This window comes from Cyrtonyx montezumae, unplaced genomic scaffold (assembly GCF_038088225.1).
Source record: "Cyrtonyx montezumae isolate F1298 unplaced genomic scaffold, pur_monq_1.0 scaffold_18, whole genome shotgun sequence".
In the NCBI taxonomy this organism is placed as follows: Eukaryota; Metazoa; Chordata; class Aves; order Galliformes; family Odontophoridae; genus Cyrtonyx; species Cyrtonyx montezumae.
In genome coordinates this window covers 287,831-300,767 of record NW_027071914.1, presented here as the reverse complement: position 1 = coordinate 300,767, position 12,937 = coordinate 287,831, and the positions used below count along the sequence as shown (strand labels likewise).

General features: G+C 43.2%; 1 protein-coding gene across 1 annotated transcript in view; it reads right to left on the bottom strand.

The window, feature by feature from the left end:
- Positions 1–12,937, bottom strand: part of PFDN1 (prefoldin subunit 1) — a 30,926-nt gene that overhangs the window by 17,109 nt on the left and 880 nt on the right. The gene's annotated exons all lie outside the window — the stretch shown is intronic.

The following is a 12,937-nucleotide window of genomic DNA, read 5'->3' as shown; positions in this document are numbered from 1 at the left end:
TGACCTGGGGAACTATAGGCTGGTGAGCCTCACCTATGTGCCTGGGAAGATCACAAAGCAGATCCTCCTGGTTACCATGTTAAGGCACATATGCGACAAAAGAGATGATGCAAGACAACCAGCACGGCTGCACCAAGGGCAGATCTTGCCTGACCAATCTGGTGACCTTCTATGATGGAGTGACAGCATCGGTGGACAGGGGAAGGGTTCATAGGTTCATAAGGTTGGAAAGGACCTACAAGATCATCTAGTCCAACCATTCTCCTATCACTATCCCTACCCAACTACTAAAGATGTCATCTACCAGGACTTCTGCAAAGCTTTTGATGTGGTCCCTCATCACATCCTTCTCTAAATTGGAGAGGTATGGATTTGAAAGGTGGACTGTTGGATGGACTAAGAACTGGTTGGCTGGTCGCAGCCAAAGGGTTGTGATCAACAGTTCTGTGTCTGGGTGGAGGTCAGTCATGAGTGGCGTCCCCCAGGGGTTGGTCTGGGACCGGTGCTCTTCAACATCTTCACCCATGACACAGACAGTGGAATTGAGCAAGTTTGCGGATGACACCAAGCTGAGCAGTGCAGTCAATATACTGGAGGGAAATGAAGCCATCCAGAGGGACCTGGACAGGCTGAAGAAGTGTGCCCGTGTGAACCCAATGAGGTTCAACAAGTCCAAGTGCCAGGTGCTGCACTCGGGGCAGGGCAGTCGCAGGTATTTATACAGACTGGGGGAAGCACTCCTGGAGAGCTGCCCTGTGGAGAAGGACTTGGGGGTCTTGGTGGACGAGAAGCTGGACATGAATCAGCACTGCATGCTTGCAGCTGGGAGGCCTAACTATATCCTTGGCTGCATTCAAAAAAGGGGTGGCCAGCAGAGAGAAGGAGGGGATTGTGCCCTTCTACTCAGCTCTTGTGAAGCCCTATCTGGAGTACTGCATCCAGGCCTGGGGCCTTTAGCACAAGAAAGATGCAGAGCTCTTGGAAGGGTCCAGAGGAGGGCCATTGTGATATAAGAGGGCTGGAGCACCTCTCCTATGAGGAAAGGTTGAGGGAATGGGCCTGTTCAGCTTGGAAAAGAGAAGGCTCTGGGGAGACCTCATTGTGGCCTTCCAGTACTTGAAAAATGAGGAGGAATGACTACTTACATGGGCTGATAGTGACAGGACAAGGGGGAATGGTTTTAAACTAAGACAGGAGATTCAGGTTGGATGTTAGGAGGAAGTTTTTCACTCAGAAGCTGGTGATGTGCTGGAACAGGCTGCTCAGAGAGGTTGTTAATGCCCCACCCCTGGAGACATTTAAGACAAGGTTGAATGTGGCTCTGGGCAGCCTGGAGTAGTGGCTGGCAACCCTCCCCATGGCAGGGGGGTTGAAATAAGATGATCTTTAAGGTCCTTTTTCAACAAAGGCTATTCTATCATTCTATGATTCATAAATGGAATCCGCTCTGCTTATCTTGAAATTCAGTGTAACTGAACCAGCAACACAGTGGCTGAAAGGAAAACTATCTGCCACATCTATTTCTGAAGTGTATTGAGATGGAACTGTAACTATTTTACAGCAAACTGTAAAATAAAACTCTTCAGTGCTGCTATTAACTGTGCTTAGCAATCACTTTGTCCTTTTCTCACCTTCCTCTCCCTTTTTCCACTCCACCTTGTCTTTTCTATAGAAATTTCTGCTAGACCTTTAACTCTGGAATTTTTTCAAATCTTTCTTCATTCTTTTCCAGTCTCTCCACTAGTATCACCTTGGTTGTAATACTTGTTCCTATTCTTTACAACATAGCACATTCAAGCTCTCCCCACAGCTCCCCCCTTCCCCCTTTCAGGCAGTGATCACATTTCCAGCTTCCAGCACACACCATCACGTAGACAGAAAATGAGGATCTTGTTCAGCCCTGTGGAAGTTCCATCCACACCCACCCTTCTGTTAGATGCAAACCCTGCAGACAGGAGTTGCTTTTCAGAATAATCACCTGCATCATCACATTGATGCTCCTACACTGCATCTGCATACTGGATAAAAGAAACACAGAAAAAATATACCGGAAAGAAATGAGATTTCACATCCCCCCTGGGTTTTGGGGTGAAAACAACACGGTGCCTTGCTCCTGCAGTAGCTGTCATTAGTGAAAACAGAGGAGCTGCAAGGTACCCTCAGAAAACAAGGTCCTTTCTCACATCATAGCTCTTCTAAGCCTGGGTATGAATGTGAATTTTCCTTTTTTCTGGTCATGAGCAGTAGTGGAAGCAGCAAAGAGGATAATACTTCTTCATCCTTCCCCAAACTGTATAGCACTGTCGACAGTATCTTGGTTTCAGCAATGTCTAAATAACAAAGCTTACTGACACAGCTTGATAGATTTCCTTGCTGCAGCTGAGGAGACCTCCAAGGTGGAACCAACATGATTATCGTAGGCACTTCCAACAAACAGCAACTGACCCCACACTACTCTAAAACATCAGCAGCAGACACCTGGGAACATCACCACCCTCCCACCACGTCCTGACAGACACTCAACTGCAAACTGAAGACGGAAGGCTGAAGCAGGAACATAGCACTGACGTGATCCCAGAGGGCAGTTGGTAGCAAACACAGCTCAAATTTTATTGGCCATAAAATAGTGGACTGGAACCTGTGTCCACTCATCAAATGTCCCTGGCTTAGATAGAAGCATCATTCAAAAGTTGTTTTACATCAGTTGCAGTTCAAATAATCCATTTTAATTTCCTGTCACAAGGTCATCAAGCCCTCAACATACTGCTCACAGGTACTGCCCCGCAACTGTCCAAGGCTGCATTTTCAAAGCTGAAGCTGCAAAGCCACATCCACAATTAAACATTTAAGTCTAAGGCTTCACTTTTCAATGTAGTAAAGGCTGAAAAAACTCACCAGTGTGTTAGCTTTAACCTTGGGATACACACCTTATGAACATCTCACCCAAAGTTTCTACCTTAGGAAGTAACATGACTTAAGAAGTAACTGAAATAGCATGGAATTTCTGTTCATTAGGTAAGAAGTGCCAGAGGGCACTTGTAATAAAGTGAGCTACATCTCTGCTGAAGGGCTTCCCGCACAAACCGCTCTGCCAGGTCCACCCAGGTCCACCCGAAGAGGCTCCACAGTGGTTTCTTGAATACAAATGACCTTTAAGTACTGGCATTCCACAAAAAACAATTAGCACAACTCTTCCAGATAGCTGCAGCCATCAGTGTCCTGCAGAAATGAAGCTCTTGCTTACATGAAGTCACTACAGCACACACCAGCAGGCCTGTCAAACATGACACCTACACTATCAAATGTGAAATACTGATTCAGAACACAGTAATGACAGGACGAGAGGGAATGGCCACAAGTTGCACCGGGGAAGATTTAGATTAGATTTGAGGAAACATTTTTTTTCTGAAAGAGTGGTCAGGCACTGGAATGGCCTGCCTAGGGAGGTGGTTGAGGCACCATCCCTAGCGCTGTTCAAGAAGCGTTTAGATGAGGTGCTAAGGGATTGGATTTAGTAGCTGGGTAGGAATAGTGATAGGAGGATGGTTGGACTAGATGATCTTGTAGGTCCTTTCCAACCTTATGAACCTATGAACAGCACTGCTGAATGTTAGCTTAACAGTCACCCCAAGTGAGCTTTTTTGTGACTGTTAAAAATACCAGAAATGCCCTATCACTGGATGGAGCCCTGGGCAGCCTGCTCTGATGGCTGGCAACCCTGCCCGTGGCAGAGGAATTGGAAACCAATTATCTTTAAGGTCCTTCCAACCCAAGACATTCTATGATCTGGCTCAAAATGAACCAGTCTCAGTTGCTCACTCATTTAAAAGGAAATGGCAAGTAACAACAGAGCAGAATATGCCCTATTCCAGGTGCTTAGCAGTTTACCCAGTGCTTACAAATATATAATTACAAAAGAAAGTGACAGAGGACTGGGGTCCTTGAGGACAGCAATGCTCAGCCAGATCTGGGCTGCCAACAAGAACAGCTCTAAAACACAGCCAAGTATTTTTGAACTGGCGGTATCTACACGGCCTGGCATCCCAGTGACTGCTGGTTCTTAAAAGAGCAAAGCAAGGAACAAAAATAGAGCATAAGAGAACTGAAAGAGAAACCTCACTTTAAATATTCCCAATTGCTTCTATTCTTTTCCCTGAAGTCCTCTGCTAGTTCCACATGAGGTTTTTCATTTCTCTAAGACAAAGCAAGTGATTTATAATACTACAGGATTAGTTGCTTGCTTCCTTCTGAAGAGATCCTTCTCCCCAGTTTTAATTTCTACATCTTGTGTCCCATTTGGTAAGAGTTTGCACAGCACTCACACCCTGGCTGAAATGGTCTTCAGGCTCCAATTACACTGCTCAGTGATGCTGTTAACTTCATCTGTCGCACATACACACCCACCAAGTGATGTCCATACTACATAAGTAATTCCATAACTCAGTTTGTTTGCACCAAAATGTACTTTTACTTGACTTTAAAACACAGTATCAGATATGAAATATTTTTCTGTTAATGAATGAGGTTATGGAGATGTTTGTTCAGTGCACACCAGACTTTACTATGACATAGAAAATATTAAAGTTATTAAAGGTGGAGTAACAGTGATGTTCATGGCAAAGGTTTTCCATTACCAGTACTTCCAATTACTTACAACCTCAGTCAACTTCAGCTTTCGTGTCTGGAACTCCTAGTGGTGGGCACCTGGCCCAACAGCACTTCCCCCCTTTCTGCTCTGCTTAGGTAACAGTTCAGGCGTTTCTAAGGGAGGGCAGAAGCTGGCAGTCCACAGTTGCAGGTTTCTGGAGAGGCATTTTTAGAGGTAGGAATGCTCCAAAACTACTTTAATGAACGGCAGATCCAGAAATCCACTCATTCTGGCTTCCAGCTCACAGACAGGGTGATTATAACACCAGCTTTAAAGTCCCCATTGGATCTGGGAAACAATTTGTGTCTTAACATAGGTTCATGTAGAAAACCATCAACTTTGTGCAGTCATAATATTATTTTACCATACCTGCTGTATTTCTAGAGGAACTTAACACGCCTTGATGTAGCACAGCACAGCTGTTTGTATGTAATATCCTTCTCCTTGAAGCTGAGCATTTTCATTAGACTGCTTCATGAGAAAAGTTGGACTAAGCCCAGTCATGCCCTTATCTATTTAAAGACGCTTTTTAATTCTGAACTTGCACTGCTGTTCAAGCGCTGAGCATACTCAGTAAGGGATTAATGCATTTTAAGTCCTGTTCAACGCCAATGGAAGAGAGGCTTCCAATGAGCTGATCCCAAGCAATCTAGCTTGATTGAGCAGGAGCCGGCTGTTCACAATTGCAAGAAGACCCAGAAGTCCCCTTTTGTTCTCCCAGGGTCTACGTCTGTTTCAACAAACAATTCCCTATTCTGCAACAACATACAGTTCATAACAGGCACTGCTAGATCACAGCAATTTTCAATTTAGCCACCCTAGATGAGTTAGCCAGTTTCAAACAAGACAAGCAAGCAATATTAAAAAAGGAAAACGATGACTCATTATAGTCTGTGTTGCCACCCTTTATGTCCAAGGGTGTTACATTTTTCAGTATGATTTTGAATTTTCCATTCACCAGATTATAACCTTTAAACAGAGGTCCCACAGCAGCTCACTTGGGCCGAAGTAGTTGAGGATTTTCCTCCATTTGCCATTATTTCAGCAGCCCCTCGTCTCACTGGGTCACCCAATATAGCTCAGCATAACTTCCCCCCCTTTTCTCTGCCAAAGCAGCACATACCTTACAGCAAAACAAATCTTGTAGCTTATATTGGGAGGGTTATATATGAACACATTCTAGAATAAGCCATTTATAGTTCACGTGTCATTTTACCACTGCACCCAGAGAGCACTGCACCTGCGTGAGCCCAGCAGCATGGGGAGCAGGATTAGCAGCATGGGGAGCAGGATTAGCAGCATGGGCAGCGCGCCAGAACCGGTCTTATGTAGGCCACAACAAGGGGAACTTTTACTCAGATGAACATTGGTAAGCCATAAACCTATTTACCTTAAGGAGCTAAAGGAAAAGAAGAGCAATGCCAGGCTGTGGCTGCCTCTGAGCTGCTGCAGCCTGCCCAGCGCTCACAGCTGCCCTGCAGCGAGGCAATGCTTCTGTCCAAGTCCCCAGGCTGTATTTACATCCAGATTGCACTCTTCTTTCTTCCTTTTTTTTTTGTTTCTGGATCTGTCAATAGCTACAGCATATTACATTACCTCACACGAAGATAGTAACACAGCTCGCAAGCAGCAGTTTCTGCATTGCCAGACACTTAACTAGATGGTAGAATTATACCATTGTTCATACTTGGTTCTTTTAAAAAACTGAAATCAGGAATATATCAGAGTGTGTATTAAATATAGCACAACCCAAAATAACAAACTAGTACTGTGCTCAGCTTTTAAAGGACTTCATCCATTCTTTTAGAAGGCTCAAGAGAGATAAGTGGAATTAAAAGAAAAAAAAAAACCAACCAACTCCTTCTTATTATACATGAATGGGGAACATCTGTGATTCAAACCACATGTGGAAAACAGTATGAGCATCACAGACTGCACATCAGTGGAGCTTTTGCCTCCGCAAACAGTTTTCCTTCATTACAACCCTGGTTTGATGACTTTATCTTCTAAGTTTGTTTCATAGTCCTTTTTTTATTTCTTTGTTTGTTTTACCGTGCAGCAATGATGCCCTGTGGCTTGTTGAAGCAAAAGAAGCTCAAACAAGTACAGCATTTCAAACAGTTGTGGTTTTTTTTTCAGTGTTTCAAACTTTAAAGATGCAAACAGCAGAAAACAGAAGCAATTCCTTCCAGTGATGGAAGGTCCAGATCCACTTCTGACACAGTCAGTATTTTCAAGAACACCTCACAATTTTTTAAGAAAGAACAGTTCACAAAGCAAACAAACTAACCACAAGACAACAAAATACAAAAACCAAAACCAACAGATGAATAGGCACCCAGGAAAACACAAGCAAGCAAAATGCTAGTTTGAACACAAGCACTGTGGTCAATCAATCCTAAATACATTTCTATTAAAAAAAAAAAAAAAAAAAAAAGTTCTACTGTTAAAACTTCAGTGATCTGAAAGGTGAGGTTTGTAGTAGTAAATAAAGAAGTGACATGGAAACACTGCTATATTCTGACATGCAATCTTATATTTATTCTGCTCAGTAGCAGCTCTTTACTAAGAGCCTTTACAAGTAAACAAGAAAGTTAAGATGCATCTCTCCTGAAAAGCAAATCCATCCCCAGATTCAGGGGAAAAATCTCTCGCTCCTCTTGACCTCCCAAATCAGAAGCAAAGACACGGGCAGAAAAGGAATAAACCACTGAAATGCTGGAGTGAGAAGGAAGACCAGCTAACAGTTCACAGTTCTTAAATAATACAGCCTTCACTCCTGCTTGCCAGGAATCCCACTATAAAAACAAAAGAACATCAAAGAAACCAATACAGCAAGCATCACAGAAGTGGGCGTAAGATTACTGTTTCAGTCAGAAAAGCTCAAGCATTACATTCACACAGAGGTATTTCTGGATGCCAGATTTAAATTAGCACTAATTCAACCCTACTCACTGTTTTCTCCTAATCACTAGAACAAACCTTTTTAAATTAACATTCAGCCTTTATTTGGTCCAGAAATGCTGTTTTGGAAAAATCATTCCTTCCCAGAAAGCCTTCCTTCCCTCTCCCCCCACCCATTCCAATTGGCTGAAACATTCTGTCAGTTCAGCAAATAGTTCTGCAGAAAACAAAAATAAGAATTCAAGTCAACATTTACTAAATTTCTGAGTTAAGGGCCTTGCTTCACAGCAACACAGAGTGGTTGAGTGGGGAGGGCCCTCACAGCCCCCCAGCCCCAGCCTGACTGCCCACCCCAGCACAGGGCCCTTCCATGGCCCCCAGCTATGGGGCATCACAGCTGCAAGCGCATGCTGCTGCCTCATATCCAGCCTCCCACCCACCAGAACCTCCAAGTCCCACTCCAGGGACCTGTTCTCAAGGAGTTCTCCAAGGAGCAGTCTGTGTACAAAACTTATGAAAAATAAAACCTCATTGCACAGCAGTGGCTTCCTACTAGCTTATTTCACTGTTTTAATGTAGGGGCCATAAATTTAAGCCTCCTCCTCTCCAATTTTGAGCAAGACTAGATAGCTAGGGCTGAGCACATTCAGACCTCGATTTCCTGTGCATATTAAGACAACTGCAAACAAATTTTATATGCATATCAGACTGGGAACTGGCTCTGGGCATTTCCACCCACCAGTTGTGGGCCCTAAATTTGGGGCTATCTTGTAATAGCCAGTGATAACACATCCACAATGACATCCTCAGGTACACAGGTATATGACACAGGCTCTTTGGACTACTACTTTGGTCATTCTCACCTGCCAGAGGAAAGCCAAATTCATGTCCCTGCACTAAAAGAGAAAAACAGTTCTATAGTCTAAAATAAAGGCTATAACACTGAGTATTTTCCCCAGGAATCTAGCCTTTGATTTCAATGTTTCCCACAGGGAATGGAGGAAAAGGCTCAAAGTGCAGTACTTGAAATCCACCAGCTGTTAATGTTCCTTGGTACATCAAAATACCAAACTGACATTTTTTGTGCAACATGACTTTTGAAGTCATCTGGCACAGCACAAAAGTGGGCATTTGGATAATGCCCTCAGTAACAGGCTCTAACTTTCAGTAGCCCCCTAAGTGGTCATGCAGTTGGACTTGATGAGTAATGCAGGCCCCTTCCAACCAAAGTAAACTATTTTATTCCCCAAATTATTTCATAGTTCTGTAGTATGTATAATTCTGTAGCACTGAAGCAACAGACTGCAACAGGCTGCCCAGAAAGGTTGTGGAGTTTCCTTCTCTGGAGACATTCAAGACCTGCCTGGTTGCCTCCCTTGTGCAACCTGGTCTAGGGAGCTGCTTTGGCAAGGGGGCTGGACTAGATGATATTCAGAGGTCCCTTCCAACCCCTACAATTCTGTGATTCTGTCTGACTGATAGCATCTGCCAAGGGACCCAGGATTTCACCTTTTTGGAGGTTCTCTTCTACAGTCCTTGCTCCCCACAGTGATCTATCAACCAAATTGTTGACATGCAAATGCAGGACTGCTTGAAAGCTCTGGCGCTTGTATTACAGCACACTGCCTCTGGACCACAGCAGACTGAACTGTCTGTTCTCAGGTATGACAGCACTGTGCTATCGTCTGTCTCCATTCCAACTCTTATCTTCTAAGTTTAGATTTTATCCCCCTTAAGGTAGCCTCTTCCTCTGTATTACCTAGGTAGAAGACAGGGAAAATGCTAGGGATAAAGAGGAAACAAATTGAACTAATTTGTTTGAATGACATATCCAGGACCCAAAGCAAACACATGCCTGAAGAGTTACAAATTTCCAGACAAGGGAGACAAACATCACGTAAAAACTGCATCAGTTGACTCACTAACCTTCTATCACAGTGCTCATAGGGTAAGTGGAAGAGTGCAGCAAACATGTTTATTTCCAAGCATGGCTGATTAAAACATACTTTTAAAGGTAACTATTATTTTTAAGACATCTATTATAAGACTTTTTTCCTATTGATTTTGCTTTTGACAAACACTGACTTATCTGACATGTCCTGTTTAAAGCTGATGTATTTGAAGAAATACAGCTACTTCCAAGAACTAAGCAGATATACATCTTGCATTCAAGTCACACAAATCTTTTCTTCTCTGAAGTTTTAACATTTCATGGAGAAATTAAATGGAGCAGTAGAGCAGGAGAGCCGTAACTAGACCAAGATATCCAGGAGATTAGCTGTGAGCAAACCAGGGTAGCAGGCACGTATCAAGAACTAAATGAGAGAGTGGGGAAGAGCATGATTGAGAAACCAAGAGATGTCAAGCTAGAAAGGGAGTCCATGCCCACCTGAACAACCTCCTTTGCTGATCCTGAACAGAATTCAGCAGTCCAAAGTCCCAGGATCCCACTACTGCAAGCAGTTAACTATGAGAATCATTGACCGAGCACATCCTTCTCTCATCAGCCAGCAAGAGGATGGCAAACAACTGCTGCCACTGACTGCACTCCTCGAGCCAGACACCTGTAAAAGCTCTGACCAGGTTACCCAGCACCTCATTTTCATTTTTGCTCTCTGTGACAGCTCTCAAAAGAGATCCTACAACTACTACGCCCACACTCACCCATAAATGATAAAGACCACTGTTCAGGCTGCAAACAGTGTCACTAAGTACAAAAAAAAAAAATTCAGGAAAAGGGAAAAGACTACAACGAAGCCAAGGGAGTGAGGTAGAACCCACCACTTGTAGCCTTTTGTTCCACACGAACACCTATCTTGCTCAGTACATGGAATAAACAGTGGACCAACTGCAAACAACTGGACACAAATTTTGTTTTCTTCTGCTTAACTGGACACTGCAGACAGCATGGAAAATGAAACCTACACTTTTTCAATAGCAAGATAAGGGAGCTTCACACTTATGTACATATTGGCCAGAGGTGGACAGCAACACGCATGTCCTGGGATTCATTTAAGTATCACAGCACCTGCCAGCTCCTCAGCAGCTGGTGTTCAGTACTGAACCTGCACAAAGCCTTACCCAAGGCAATAGGGGCCACTCAGATTTCACAAGTTGACCTATAGATAGTAACCAAACCATAAATACTTGCCAATTCTTCAGTTCTTTGTGAGTTTTTGAAATGTGAGCAGGAAGCACAGGATGGCTACCACATTTTGCAGTGATCTGTCCTGAGAGAACCAAACACTAAACATATCCACAGAGCAAAACAAAACAAAACAAAAAAATCAGCTCTTGCTGCTGTATCCAAAAATACACCATTGGATAATCTTCAGAAAAGTTTGTAAGTATTTGTGATGTCTTATTTAGAAGCAAAACCCAGAATCACAAGAAAAACAGGAATGCATTTAAACCCAATAAATGCTCAAAAACCTCTCTCAGCTTTCACTTACATATGGTTCTGCCAAAAATTCTGAGTTGCTCTGAAAACAAAAATTTTTTTAACTCTATTATTACAGCCATCTCCATAAGAATAGTATACTCACCAAAAATCTTGAGCATAAAGGTGTGCTACAGTATTTACTTGATTCTACAACGAATCTTTTCTTCTACAACGAATGAGAGAATAACAATAAAGCAACAACAAAACAAAACAGAACATCTATTTTGGCATGGCATGAAAAACTGCAGTAATCTCCTCACTCTGTCTTAGCATTAGCCTCTGATGTTTTTCTTTGGTAAATAAGAAGCTGGTCCAAATCATCATGTGAGGGGAAAGGTCTGAAGTATTCGGACAAAATTCTGAAGCTTAAGCTTTCAGCATAGTTCTCAAAGCAGCATGATGATATCAGTTCACAAACAGCTTAAGCTTTAGTTAAGTCCAGCACAGTGGTAGCTGTCTCAGGCTACGTAACAAGCCTTTCAAAGAGTATGAAGTAAGAGAATAAAAATGTATTTGGCACGATATCACTATTCAGATGATATCCTAGTCTAACAGATATGTACAGTACACAGCAATTCATCATCTCATACTATGTGGCACATATGACAATTCCTGTATTAAACCAAAATTAGCTACAGTAAATGTTTAGGAAAAACAAATGGGCTTTCACACTTGCCAGTGGTGCAGGGAAATCCTCTCAGGCAGGAAGCAGGCTCAGGCTCTGGGCTCAGAGCAGAAACCACATAATTATTTCCAAGTAGTGTAGAAGCAAGTGTGGAACTAGGAAGAGTTCTTCCAGGATGCATCAAACCATCACATTCCTCAAACATTCCATTTTCAGAAAGACCTGGAGTAGCTTATTCTACAGAAGAATATGTACTGCTCCCATGCATGCAGCATGTATTGGAATCATAGAACGGTTTGGGTAGAAGGAGAGCTTAGAGATCACCTAGTTCTAGCCCACATGCTGCAGCTAGAGTTGTCAACCACTTCACCAAGTACTAGATCAGGTTGCCCAGGTCCCCATCCAGCCTGACCTTAAACACCTCCAGGGACAAAGCATCCACAACCTCTATGGGAGCCTGTGCCAGCACCTTACCATCCTCTCTATGAAAAACTTTCCCCTGATATCTAACCTAACTCTCTCTCCCTTTAGTTTAAAACTATTTCCCCTTTGGAAGGTAAGCAAGAGAACAATCCCAAAAAGACTACACTCCAGCAGCTTGGCTGAAAGCAGGACAGTGCCTTCCAGATAGCACAGAAACACAAAATCTCATTCACAAGCAATATTACTTAACCATGAAGACCAACACCCTCATGCTTTTAAGGAATCTTGAGGAATTACTCTATACTGGAGAAGTATATCTTGCTTTAAGATTAAAAATAAACTCTAAAGAAAATTGTTGATTCTAGAATCTACCCTTGGTTTGTCTTTTTCTGTGACAAAAAAAAAATCAGTCTACACCTGCCTTGGTCATATCAGCCATCTCCTGCAAGGGATCAAACTTCCTTTCAGGATCACCAGCATCTCCACACAAATGCAATATTTAGTTCATCTGCTTGGAAAAAAAATTAACAGGAGCCACACTACAGCAGTCAGAAGACTATCACTCTGAACACACCCATGAGAATCATAGAAGAGCTTAGGTTGGAAGGGACATAGAGATCCATCAAGCTCCAACCCTCTGGTGCAGGCGGGCTGCCAACTACTAGACCAGGATGCCCAGAATGAACCCAGGCACAACTTCATTTTCTCATTGGTCTCACCTGACAACTGCCAGTGAAATGCAGTCTGCATAGCAATCCTGGCTTCCCAGCCTTCCAGCTCCCTAAGATTCACCCTACAGATCATGTGATGACGCAAATCAACTCTGGGAACTCATTGGATCAGCATGCTGAACCAGGTAGAGGTCTGCTGCAGCACAAAGGAGAGCATGGGGAGG